This window comes from Mirounga angustirostris, unplaced genomic scaffold (genome assembly GCF_029215605.1).
Source record: "Mirounga angustirostris isolate CCGP_5_RB_7025 unplaced genomic scaffold, mMirAng1.0.hap1 SCAF_5, whole genome shotgun sequence".
Lineage (NCBI taxonomy): Eukaryota > Metazoa > Chordata > Mammalia > Carnivora > Phocidae > Mirounga > Mirounga angustirostris.
The window spans coordinates 10,522,518-10,536,219 of NW_026991713.1; positions in this window are offsets into that span (position 1 = coordinate 10,522,518).

Sequence of the window (13,702 nt, forward strand, 5' to 3'; positions counted from 1 at the left end):
CGCCTCGCACTTAAGACACCTCAGTTCCGTTGCCCAGGCCCCGCCTTTTAAAGGGGCCGCGGAGCCCGCCTCCCCAGCCCTGCCTTCTGAGGGTTAACACTCAGGTACTTGCCCCCCCCCCCCCCCCCCGGTGATTCCTAACCCCAATCCCTGTCCTAGACTAGCAACGGTGAAAGAGAGGTCCCAGGGTTTAGCACGGTGTCTGGGCACGCGGTAGCCGCTCAGTACGGAGTTATTAGTGAATGGCCAAATATTGCTGATCCTACTTTTGATTCTGATGTCAACTCGTCAGTGGTCTCCAAGAACACATTTCTGGCTCCACACTCCCTGGATTAGAATCCTGGTACCCCCAATTACAGCTGTGGTTCTGGACCGATTGCCTTCGCTTGGCTGCAATTACCCTATTTGTAAAATGGGGATAATTATAGTGACTTTGTAGGGTTGTGCAAGGCGGTGGTTTTCAGACTTTGGCGTTTATCAGAATCCCCTGGGGGGCTTGCTGAAACCAGATCTCGGCCCCACCCTAGAGTTTCTGATTCAGCGGGTCTGGAGGGAGCCCCATAATCTGCAATTCTAACAAGTTCTCAGGGGATGCTGATCTTGCTGGTCCACGGACCACACTTGGAGAACGATGATGAGGAGGAAAAGTGAGTTAGGTAACATTGCGTGTAACTGATATACGCCACACTTGAGTTTGCTACACACGCCATCTCCCCTCTCTGTGTCTCCGCTTCCCCAGGTGTGGCATGGGGGTGTGATAATAACATGTCCTTTACTGAAGACGGCGGGCATGTGAAGGCATTCTGTGAAACACCGCCTGAAGGGGAATTTTAGTAACTGGGATGGGATGCCCGAATCCCCCACTCTCAGTTCATCCCTGCTGGGGCGCTGCACGCAAGCTGCTGCCCTTGCTTTGAAGGCCTGGCCAGCCTGGCGGGGCTGGTGGTCATGACAGTGCAGGGGATGGTTCCTGTGCAGAGGGCTTCCCAGAGGAGGTGATCCCAGAACTGGCTGAGAGTGGGGCTGTCAGAGGAATAACAGACCCTTAAGACCCGCCTCCCCCTCCATTTCTCCTTGGACAAGTGATTGGACCCCAGAGAGCAAGTAAGCACACGTGTATTGAGCGCCTACTGTGTGCCAGGCACCCAGAGAAGGGACCTACCTGTTCTCTCAGAGAGTGGAGGCAAGTTGTCCGGGGTTACAGGGCTATTCTGTCTCCCCCTGTGCTGAGGAATGTTCTCAGGGTCTCCTGTGGATTATTCCAGTGGATCCTGACAACGGCCCTGTGAGGTTGGTGCTCGCTCCTTCCTTCCCTCCCTCCTTTCCTCTCTCTCTTCCTATTTTTTTAAAGGTTTTTATTTTTTTATTTGAGAGAGAGTGAGCAAGACAGAAAGAGGGAGCTTGTAGGCATGAGCCAGGGGCAGGGCAGAGGGAGAGGGAGAAGCAGGCTCCCCGCTGAGCAGGGAGCCCATCAGGACCCTGGGATCATGACCTGAGCCAGCTGAAGGCAGAGGCTTAACTGACAGAGCTACCCAGGCACCCCTCTTTCTTTCTTTTTAAAGATTTTATTTTTTAAAGTTATCACTACACCCACCGTGGGGCTCAAACTTACAACCCCGAGATCAAGAGTCGTAGGCTGCACCGAGCCAGCCAGGTGCCCCCTGCTTTCATCCCTATTATACAGATGAGGGAGGCTCAGACAGGGAAGTCATCCGGTGAGGAAGTGGTATATGGAGCCATTCCCTGACTGCTGCCCTCGCTGAGCTTCCAGGTTGGCACAGAGACAGGGACCAGGTAAGGGCACAGCTGCGCCTGCAAGACCTTATGCGGGGAGCTCTGGGCGGTTGGCCCACCCAGCCCTCGCTGCCTGCCTGCCCCCCGGGGGGGGACCTCAGGGAGCCTCATGTGCCAAAGCCCCCAGTGCAGGGTGAAGCCCTCCTGCCAGGAGACGAGCCGAGGGACTGGGACCCCACCCAGACTCTGAAACTTCACTGCAGCTCATGGTCTAAAACACCCACCACTCTTTGGGGGCGCCTGGGTGGCTCAGTCCGTCAAGTGTCTGACTCTTGGTTTTGGCTCAGGTCATGATCTCAGGGTCATGAGATGGAGCGGCAGTTGAGCCCTGAGTCAGGTTCCTGCACAGGGGGGAGTCTGCTTCTCTCCCTTTCCCTCTGCCCCTCCCCCCACTTGTGCGCTCTCTCTAAAATAAATTAATAAATCTTAAAAAAAAACAAAACACACCCACCACTCTTTGGATTGGTTTCTCCTTGAAATCACTTTTATGTTTATTGAGCACCTACTTGATGTGGGAAACAAAGGCAGAAGAAAAAATCACTAAATTTCCTGGCTACCTACAGCCCATTCACAAGTCTGAAACAGGCAGAGTGATATTCCTCTAGGAACTCAACTTCCTTGATGTTAATTCCTCCTAAGGGCAAAAGGCAATGCTAGCCTGACCCCACCCTACCCCCATCCTGTGAGTCTACTTTAACATATAAAAATTCCTTTAGAAATTTCCTTTATCTCTAAACCCCCAAGACACGTGTTGGCAATCATCCCCCAAGCACAGGGCCTACCAATATACATCTGAAGGGTCTCATGACTAAGGTTTTACTAGATAGTAAAATGACCTTTTCCTAACAATAGCTTGCCCGCTGAAAGTCCTGGAAGCCTTACTTCCAAAATTCCTTAGAGACTTACACTATCCCTAACCCCCTCCCAACTTGAAAGTCTATAATGGGCCACTCCTCATGACCCCTCCTCTTTCTGCCCACGGGTCCTGTCCCCGTGCTTTAATAAAACCACCTTTTTGCACCAAAGATGTCTCAAGAATTCTTTCTTGGCTGTCAGTTTCGAATCCTAATGTCTTTCCTACATCTCTACTGTGTGCCAGGAACCAGGCATTTCTCTACATTATCTCACCTAATCCTGGCAATAACCCCACAGGGTAGATATGAGTATTAATGCAATTTGATGATGAGGCAACTGAGGTTCAGAGAGATCTAGTAACTGGTCCAGGGGCACACGTGATGGGGCTGGGGTTTGAACACAGGTTTGACTCTGAGCCCAGTTTCCTTCCTGCAGACCCAGTGGTCTCATTCCCTATCTGCCCCAGAACTTTGCTTTGCCCCATCGTAGTCCCTCCCAGTCCTGGGGTATTGTGGGTGTTCAGCCGGCCTAGCAAGAATCTGTGGGGCTGAACGGAGAGGAGCAGAGAAAGGCAGTCCAAGAGACACTTTCTCCGATGTCCAGCAGAGGGCGTCCCGCCACAGCCAGACTTCCAAAGCTGTTTGTCTCTGGGTGGCCACTTGGGTGCCCCAGGAAAGCCTGGAGATTGGGTGTGGTTCACGGCAGCCCCCCAGCATGTTCACTCCATCCTCCTGGGCCCTCTTGTAGAGATGTGCTCCCCAGGGGACCCACTGAGATGGGAATCATCCACCCAAAAGGGCCCAGGTGCAAATAATGACCCCCATTTTACAGATGAGGAAATTAAGGCTGGGGGGGTGGGAGAGCGCCACCCTGGGTCCCACGCTAGCGCTGCCTCGCCTGAAGAGTGAAATTGGCTAGGCTCCCACCCCCCCCACACCTCAGAAGCCAGTGCCCTGGAGCTTGGGGGGAGCCCATTGAGGTGCTGATTCTAAGTCATCCTGAACATTGGCTCAGTTCTAGGTGCTGCTTCCCAGGGAGGTAGGGGCCCTGGAGCAGGGAGCAGGAAGCAAAAGGTGCTGGGGAATGGTCTGCGGGGTTGCCAGGCCATCAGCTCAGGTCCCATCACTTTTGACAAGTGAGTATGATGGGCTGGGTTAAACACTGCCCTCTAGGGCGCCTGGGTGGCTCAGTCATTAAGCGTCTGCCTTCGGCTCAGGTCATGCTCCCAGGGTCCTGGGATCGAGCTCCATGTCGGGGTCCTTGCTCTGTGGGGCGCCTGCTTCTCCCTCTCCCTCTGCCCCTGCTTGTGTTCCCTCTCTGTCTCTGTCAAATAAATAAATAAAATCTTTTAAAAAATTAAAATATAGGGCGCCTGGGTGGCTCAGTTGGTTAAGCGACTGCCTTCGGCTCAGGTCATGATCCTGGAGTCCCGGGATCGAGTCCCGCATGGGGCTCCCTGCTCAGCAGGGAGTCTGCTTCTCCCTCTGACCTTCCTCCTTCTCATGCTCTCTCTCATTCTCTCTCTCTCAAATAAATAAATAAAATCTTTAAAAAAAATTAAAAAATAAAATAAATAAACATTGCCCTTTGAGGGAGTAGAGCCTGGTGGGTCTTGGAAGGCATGTCCTCTTTGGAAACCAACAGAAGAGGGGCTCATGGAGACCTCATCTCAGGCCGACTAAGTTTCCCGGAACTCCTCTGCTCGGCAGGGAAGAGGCTGTGTGCAGCAGGAGGCCTCTGGGAGCTGGGAGGCTGCCTACTTCTACTCAGTTCCCTGCGGGGCCGGGCTGGCATGTCCCTCAACACCCCACGCTCCAGTTCCTCCTATACAGAACCAGGCCAGCAGAGGCGTCTGGCTGGCTTAGTCCATAGAGCATGTGACTTTTTTTTTTTAAGATTTTATTTACTTATTTGACAGAGACAGAGGTAGCGAGAGCAGGAACACAAGCCGCGGGAGTTGGAGAGGGAGAGCAGGCTTCCCGCCGAGCAGGGAGTCCGATGTGGCACTCCATCCCAGGACCCTGGGATCATGACCTGAGCTGAAGGCAGACACTTAACGACTGAGCCACCCAGGCGCCCGAGCATGTGACTCTTGATCTTGGGGTCGTGAGTTCAAGCCCCAAGTTGGGTGTAGCAATTATAAACAGACAGACAAACTTAGGGAGAAAGAAGGAAAAGAACTGGGCCAGCAGTTGTGCCAGGACCACTGCCTGAGCCCCTCTCCCCAGTGTTGGGATGAGGGTTCTGCCCAGGGTCGCAGAACCAGCAGCTTCCAGACTAGAGTCCTTGGTTGCCCTTACGCACCAGCACAGGTAGTATGTGGCCTGGGGCCACGAAGCTGGCCTGCCTGGGCAGCCCCACAGAGCTCAGCAGGGCCGGTGCAGACCAAGGAGTCATGCCATCCTACGGAACTGTCTTCCTTCCCTTTAAACTGGGATGATAATGATGAGGGAGCAGAAGGCTACCTGAAGACAAAGCTCAAGCTGACACCCTGCAACCTCCCCCCACCCCCACTCCTGGGTGGGACATGTGTGACATTCCTCCAGGAAGCACCTATCTTAATGTTAATGGCTTGGTAGAAGAGTAAACAATCTTTTTTTTTTTTTTTTAAGATTTTATTTATTTTTTTTGACAGAGAGAGACACAGTTAGAGAGGGAACACAAGCAGGGGGAGAGGGAGAAGCAGGCTTCCCGCTGAGCAGGGAGCCCGATGCGGGGCTCGATCCCAGGACCCCGGGATCACGACCCGAGCCGAAGGGAGACGCCTAACCGACTGAGCCACCCAGGCGCCCCAAGAGTAAACAATCTTAACTTGACAGTGGCAAGGTCTCTTTAGCAGTATCTTGAAGGTCCCCTTTAACAATATCTAGTAGGTCCCCTTTAACATTATCCTGTAGGTCCCCTTTAGCATTAACTTGCAGGTCCCCTTTAGCATTAACTTGCAGGTCCCCTTTAGCAATATCTTGCAGGTCCCCTTTAGCATTATCCTGCAGGTCCCCTTTAGCATTAACTTGCAGGTCCCCTTTAGCATTATCTTGCAGGTCCCCTTTAGCAATATCTTGCAGGTCCCCTTTAGCAATATCTTGCAGGTCCCCTTTAGCATTATCTTGCAGGTCCCCTTTAGCAATATCTTGCAGGTCCCCTTTAGCATTATCTTGCAGGTCCCCTTTAGCAATATCTTGCAGGTCCCCTTTAGCATTATCTTGTAGGTCCCCTTTGATGTGGAAACAAAGGCAGAAGAAAAATTATTAAATTTCCTTACTACCTACAGCCCATTGACACGTCCTTGAAACAGGCAGAGTGACATTCCTCTAGGGACTCAACTGCTTCAATGTTAATACTTTGCTAAGGGCAAAAGGCAATCCAAGCCTGACCCCCCCACAACCACCACCACCCTCCGCAGGATCCTGTAAGTCTACTTTAACATAAAAATTCCTTTGGAAACTTCCTTTATTTCTAAACCCCCAAGATACATGTTGGCAATCATCCTCCAAGCATATGGCTCACTAATACACATCTGAAGGGTCTCATGACTAAAGTTTTATTAGACAGTAATAAATGACCTTTTCCCAACAATAGCTAGCTCCCTCAAGGTCCTGGAAACCTTGCTTCCAAAATTCCTTAGAGACTTACACTATCCCTAACCCCCTCCCAACTTGAAAGTCTATAATGGGCCACTCCTCATGACCTCTCCTCTTTCTGCCCACGGGTCCTGTCCCCGTGCTTTCATAAAACCACCTTTTTGCACCAAAGATGTACCAATAATTCTTTCCTGGTGGTCAGCTTGGAACCCTAACGTTTTTCCTACATCATATGGCACCCAACATGGGGCTTTGAGTCCAGAGCTCATCTGGACTCTGAGCCTCCATGCAAACTTGGTGAATACTTTCTTTTCTCTTCCTTTACTCTCATTCCAGGGCCTCTTCAAGGAGTATGATCTTATTGGAACACTTTCATGCCAATTGCTCAGGCTGCAGCCCTCTAGTATATGTGCTGCCGAAGCGAGCACAGGCTGCAGCCCTCTAGCCCGTGGCTACTCTACAGGGAGGAGAAAGCCTGCCTTTTGGCTGGAAGTTAGTACCCTGGCCAGGATGGTAATAAGACCCAGAAACTTGATGCCCTCTCTTACTCCTGTCCTTATACAAAGTTGTCTGTCTCGGGCACGGGACAGCCACCTAAGTCACCAGGACGGCTGCCATTCTGAAGTCTCCGTTGTGAGGTTTCCTCCGGATTGATCTAATGGGATCCCTTCCACATCCCTGCTCTGGCCACTTGGAACCAGTCAAAACTAGTACCCGATGGAATTAAAACCCAACCAGGGACCATTTTCTAGGGAAGTTGGCTGTAAGGACCACATGGGTTGGAATGTCGCTTAGATCATGATGGATTTCCATCTTTACTGTTTTCTGTCAATGTCCTCTACTAACTACTTAAAACTACAACATTCGGTAATTTCCCCCTTGTAAAACTTTTCTAGTATTTTCCATGGGTTAAAAACAGCAGGGCAGTACGCAACCTTCAGGGCATGTGATGGCATGACATGGGTGTTTCCGTCCATTCACCGGCACCCATCAGCAACGGAGGATGCGATGGGGTAGGGGAAGGACACTGGCATCCTTCCTACGGGGACTTTTATGGCAGGAATGCCTTCGCAGGAAGGCAGGATTGTGATCAATAGCGATGTCTTGTTTGAGGGACACCTCCGATCGCTTTTGACACATGGGAACCTCTGACATATCCTGCGTGGGACGCCACCCGGGAGTCGAGGGGATGTGGTAATGGGCCTTCTTTACTTTTCTGGTCACATGGCCTTAGTAGGCTTCTTCTTCGGTTCCCAAGGACTCTCCCTTGGGGTGCCTTTTAACCCACTGGAAACAATTTGGATTGCAAAACTTAGGAAAGGACTGAGCTCCTGTAACACAGCATGGCCTCAGTGGGATCTATCCGTTAGATCTCCTCTGCAGGAAACAGGGCAAAATGTGTTTGCCCGAATGTGTCTGTCTAGTAAACCCTCTCCTGACGTATTGGACGATAATTATCTAAATAGGCCTCCTCCTAGTAAACCCAGGTTCCTGGAGGAAATACAGGCCATCTCAGACAAAGGGGACCCTTGACTCTCTCACTGTTCTTCCTAATAGATGTGGGGGCTTCTCCCACACTCCCCAGTGTTGGGATGAGGGTCCTGCCCAGGGTCGCAGAACCAGCAGCTTCCAGACTAGAGTTATCCCGGGCTAATGGCTATAATTGGAGCCAACTGTGGTTAGTCTACCTCGGGAAAGGGACTTTAAGGAATATTCCCAAGCAGCTGCCAAAACTCCCTTTGTTTTGGGAAAATTCCCTGTCTTCTCCGGCCTGACATGGACTGCCTATTCCCCCCTTGTTGGTGGGAAAACATGCGTCTGCGCCTCTGTTGGAGCTGATGAGCTCTAGAACCAGGAACCCTTTCTCTGCCTTCTGGCAGCACTTGGCCTCCTCTGTCTGCCCCCTTCTGTTTCTGCACCACCTTGGGTGCGGCCTGCATAACTGGCTTCTAGATCATCCTCGGTGCCTCAGGCACCAGGGCTCCTTTTCCCTTCACCGTCAAGGAGCATGAAGAGCACCCCCTGGACCTAACACCACTCCAGATTTCCCCACCAGCGTCTCAGGCAAAAACTGACAATGGGAAGGATCCAGGTGGAACATAATTCAGTATTTACACTAAGTTAAGTTTGTTGGTTTAATTAAGATAGACATGTCTTTAAGTTATCAGCAGTAAACGTGAAACTTTTATTCTATCGAGGTTTGCTGAAGGTCAAATAAGCTCCTGTTATCTCTGTTGCAATTTGATAGCAAAAAGATGACTTAAAATGGTTAATTGTCTGTCTCATCAAAGTTCTCTTGGGTAATTGTTAAGATAGCTTTCAAAGTCTTTGGTAACTTGAAACTTTAAAGTTTTGCTTGGATGATAAATGGGATTAAATTCTTTGGACATCTAGGTCTTTTCCAAATAGGATAAAGTGCTAAATCATTGATTACTGAATGTAGGTTTGTCCTTTTGACTTCTTATTGCAAAGAAACGAAGGATATTTAAATCTGTTGGTAAACATGTTTTGTGCTTAATTGATTCATAAATTTGCCATCTAAAGAATTCTGGTGAAACAGTTCACAGTTGGTTACTACTTAGTTTTCACTGGAGACTAAGGTTTCTTTTTTCTTTTTTAAAGATTTTATTTATTTATTTGACAGAGAGAGAAATAGCGAGAGCAGGAACACAAGCAGGGGGAATGGGAGAGGGAGAAGCAGGCGCCCCACAGAGCAAGGACCCCGACATGGAGCTCGATCCCAGGACCCTGGGATCATGACCTGAGCCGAAGGCAGACGCTTAACGACTGAGCCACCCAGGCACCCAAGAGACTAAGGTTTCTAAGAGTGCAAAAATTCTGCTGAATGTAATTAAGACTGATAGAAATAAGGGAAACAACTCTTTATGTAGAAAAGTAGAAGATATGTAAGAAAGATATAAGGAATGGGAATGCATTTTTATTGAAGGTAAAAGAAGGTAATTTTGTCCTAAATGAGACTGGTTGTTTGGAAAGAAATGGCTGGGGACAAAATCTGAATGCAAAGGAAAATTGTGGAAGGTTTGTGATGGGAAATCTTTGGAATGGAATTTTAGGTGTGGTCAGGATGGACTAAGATTGAAATGAATGGATTTTAAAGTACACTGGTATGAGATTCAAAGTCTGCTTTCTCTCTGTTCAAAAAGACAAGCTTTCGGGGTGCCTGGGTGGCTCAGTCGTTAAGCGTCTGCCTTCGGCTCAGGTCATGATCCCAGGGTCCTGGGATTGAGCCCCACATCGGGCTCCCTGCTCCGTGGGAAGCCTGCTTCTCCCTCTCCCACTCCCCCTGCTTGTGTTCCCTCTCTGACTGTGTCTCTCTCTGTCAAAAAAATAAATAAAATCTTTAAAAAAAAAAAAAAAAGTTCCAGCAAAGCAGATTCTCAAAGATCTATATGATCAATCATTATTCTTGCTGAGCTTATGTAAATAATTAGGCCAAGTTTGTTAAAACTGTGTTTGTTTTTCAAATAAATTAGTCCTGATTTGGCTATCTCTGATTAAAAATGAAGGTTATTTTAGAGAAAAAAATTATGTTTCAGTAACACACCTTTATGGATGTTAAATTCTACATCTGATAGTCTTTAAATCTTTGCTGCTTACCTAAGCTAGACAACTTGAGGCAAACTTCAGAGAAATTACCACAGTAGCTCACATATAGACAATCTTCTTGCTTGTTATTCAATGGGGATAATAACAGGACCCCATGGGCACATGATTAAACAGCTGGAAAATGGGATTGATTCCCCAATGATTGCATAACTCAACTAGCACCTTGACCAATTCTTTGTGGCCAGGATGATGAAATCGTTCCCCAAAAGCCAGAGCATACCCCACTCTGTAGGGTTAACTATGGGCTTGTGGAGATAATGGATGACCCCGCTTTCTTTATGATTGGATTGGATGATGCACTTGGGGATGCCTTTATCTCTTGACAAGTCTTCTCCCACTTGCCAGTGATTCCTTATAATTAGGGTATTGTTAACGCTGGACCTCAAACAAAGAGGTCCTCTTGATGGTTTCATCCCTCATAGTCCTATTTATCCTAGAAGCCACCACTGTTGCGATACTATTGCAAACAAAGCCTTTCGCCAAGCATGTAACAGCCCTCCTGGTGGGACCCTCAAAGCTCACCATGGGACAGTCCCTGACTATAATGACTTCACGTAAGGTCCAGAGTGTCTTAGAAACCAAAGGCCACCAATGGATGATGGAGGCCGATTTATTAAATACCAGTCTACACTTATAGATATGCCTGAAGTAATACTTGAAACCTGTCAAACTTTAAACTCAGCTACCCTTATGCCTGGACCTGACCATCGCACTTCTACAGAGCATAACTGTTCAGAGGTTATTGATCTCATCTATTCTAGTCAACCAGATTTAAAAGATGCCCTGTTGAAAATGAAGATGACACTTGGTTTACTGATGGCAATAGTTTAATGGAAAAAGGAATAAGAAAAGCTGGGTATGCTATAGTGCTCACTCGTGCTTGGCAATTGCCAAATCTTTAATATTTTCTTTCTTTATTTTTGACAGAGAGAGAGATCACAAGTAGGCAGAGTGGCAGGCAGAGGAAGAGGGAGAAGCAGGTTCCCTGCTGAGCAGGGAGCCCGATGCAGGACTCAATCCCAGGACCCTGGGATCATGACCTGAGGCGAAGGCAGATGCTTAATGACTGAGCCACCCAGGCGCCCCTGCAATTGCCAAAGCCTTAAAAACTAATATTTATACTGACTCCAAATATGCTTCCCTAGTCCTACATGCTCACAGAGCAATTTGGAAGAAAAGGGGATTATTATCAAGCCATAACTCCCCAGGGCCTGAAATTATTACTCTTCTTAAGGCTGTACCCCTATCTAAGGAAGTAGCGGTGATTCACTTCAAGGGACATGACCTTAGAATCTAGAGGAAACAATTCAACAGACTGTGCAGCACAAAATAAACAAATGTTAAGTCTTTTATCAGTCTTAACTCCAATAAAGTCCTTAAGTCCAGGTTATTCAGACCAAGAAATGCACAGGACTGCCTTGCTAATAATGAAGGAAAAATCTTTATACCCAAAAATAACCAATTGAAGGTAATACAGTGCTTACACCAGGCTAATGATTTGGGTAAAAATGCCACGGAGGTGGGGCACCCAGGTGGCTCAGTCGGTTAAGTGGCTGCCTTCGGCTCGGGTCGTGATCCTGGGGTTCTGGGATCGAGGCCCGCATCGGGCTCCCTGCTCAGCCAGGGAGCTTGCTTCTCCCTTTCCTCTGCCTGCCTCTCTGTCTACTTGTGCTCTCTATCTCTCTGTCAAATAAATAAATAAAATCTTAAAAAAAGAAAAAAAAAAGGCCACGGAGGTGACAAAAGCTTTGCTAAGAAAAATTGTCCCTAAATTTGGATTCCCTTGGTCCCTACAAAGTGACAACAGACTGTCTTTTATTACACAAATTCAAAAGACGGCCCTCCAAAGCTGAATAGCCCTTGATATTTTGACTGCAGTTAAAGGGGCCCAGAATTAGATGACTGTCTCCTAACAGGACCCAATGGTTCTCACTTGTGTCCATAGCCCCCCCACCAGGCTGGAAGGCCGCTGTATTTTTTGCCTGGATGCACGGGCACATTGTTGGGGTTTTGCCTGGATGCACGGGCACATTGTTAAAACCCTTACTGGGCACCTGGGTGGCTCAGTCGTTAAGCGTCTGCCTTTGGCTCAGATCATGATCCCAGGGTCCTGGGATCGAGCCCCACATCGGGCTCCCTGCTCAGCCGGGGAGCTTGCTTCTCCCTCTCCCTCTCCCCCTGCTTGAGTTCCTGCTCTCGCTGTCAAATAAATAAAATCTTAAAATAAAATAAATAAAACCATTACCAACCCAGCCAATCTTCCACATTTAAAACAGTGGTGGGCACATTCTGTGTCTCATTGGTATGACCAACTAACATCCATTTTTATTCCCCTTTGCGACTGGAGGGTGTTTGGCACATGGAAGCTCTTAATAAGTACACGGTCAGAGCCCTAAGTGATACTCTTCAAAATAGAATGACATTAGATGTTTTAGCTGCTACACGAGGTGAAATGTGTGCTGGCATAAAAACGAAATGCTGGGGCGCCTGGGTGGCTCAGTTGGTTAAGCGACTGCCTTCGGCTCAGGTCATGATCCTGGAGTCCCAGGATCGAGTCCCACATCGGGCTCCCTGCTCAGCGGGGAGTCTGCTTCTGCCTCTGACCCTCCTCCCTCTCCTGCTCTCTCTCTCATTCTCTCTCAAATAAATAAATAAAAAATCTTAAAAAAAAAAAAAAAAAAAGAAATGCTATGTATACGTTCCAGACGATCACAAAATATTTCTGGGTTTCTGACAAAAATACTCAAATTGGCACTTTAAACAATCCCTCTCTTCCTCTAATGAGGGATTAAACTCCTGGACTGGAAAAGGATTTTTTGTCAACTATCACAGGACTCTTATTTGAGCTTCTTTTTTGTTACACTAATCATGTTTTGCTGTTTTCTCCCATGTCTCTCCACCTGGTGTCCAGACTCCTCACTGCCGTAACTTCAAGCCAACAGATGATCTTCCCACTTAGGAAGATCTACACATGCAGTCTCCCTTGGATCCAGCTGCCTCTGCTGTTTGTAACTCCTCTGTCTATTTAAGCCCCAACTGACCAATGTTGACCCATAGGTAGGGACATCTCTATGCCCCTATTCAACAGGAAGAAGTTACAGAAGATGAGACCTTCCACCCTCAAGAATCTTAAAGATTTAAGGATCAAAATTGTTCAGGGGGGGAATGATGTGGGAAACAAAGGCAGAAGAAAAATTATTAAATTTCCTTACTACCTACAGCCCATTGACAAGTCCTTGAAACAGGCAGAGTGACATTCCTCTAGGGACTCAATTGCTTCGATGTTAATACTTTGCTAAGGGCAAAAGGCAATCCTAGCCTGAGCCCCCCCCCCCCCAACACCACTACTAGGATCCTGTTAAGTATACTTTAACATATAAAAATTCCTTTGTAAACTTCCTTTATCTCTAAACCCACCAAGATATGTTTTGGCCATCATCCCCCAAGCATATGGCCCACCGATATACATCTGAAGGGTCTCATGACTAAGGTTTTATTAGACGGAAATCAATGGCCTTTTCCTAACAATAGCTAGCTCCCTCAAGGTCCTAGAAACCTTGCTTCCAGGATTCCTTAGAGACTTACACTATCCCTAACCCCCTCCCAACTTGAAAGTCTATATGGGCCACTCCTCATGACCCCAGTGCAGTTTCTGCCCACGGGTCCTGTCCCGTGTTTCAGTCGTTAATCATCTGCCTTTGGCTCAGGTCATGATGGAGCCCTGCATCGGGCTCCCTGCTCAGTGGGAAGCCTGCTTCTCCCTCTCCCACTCCCCCTGCTTGTGTCCCCTCTCTCGCTGTCAAAAAACCTTTTTGCACCAAAGGCATCTCAAATTCAATCTTGAC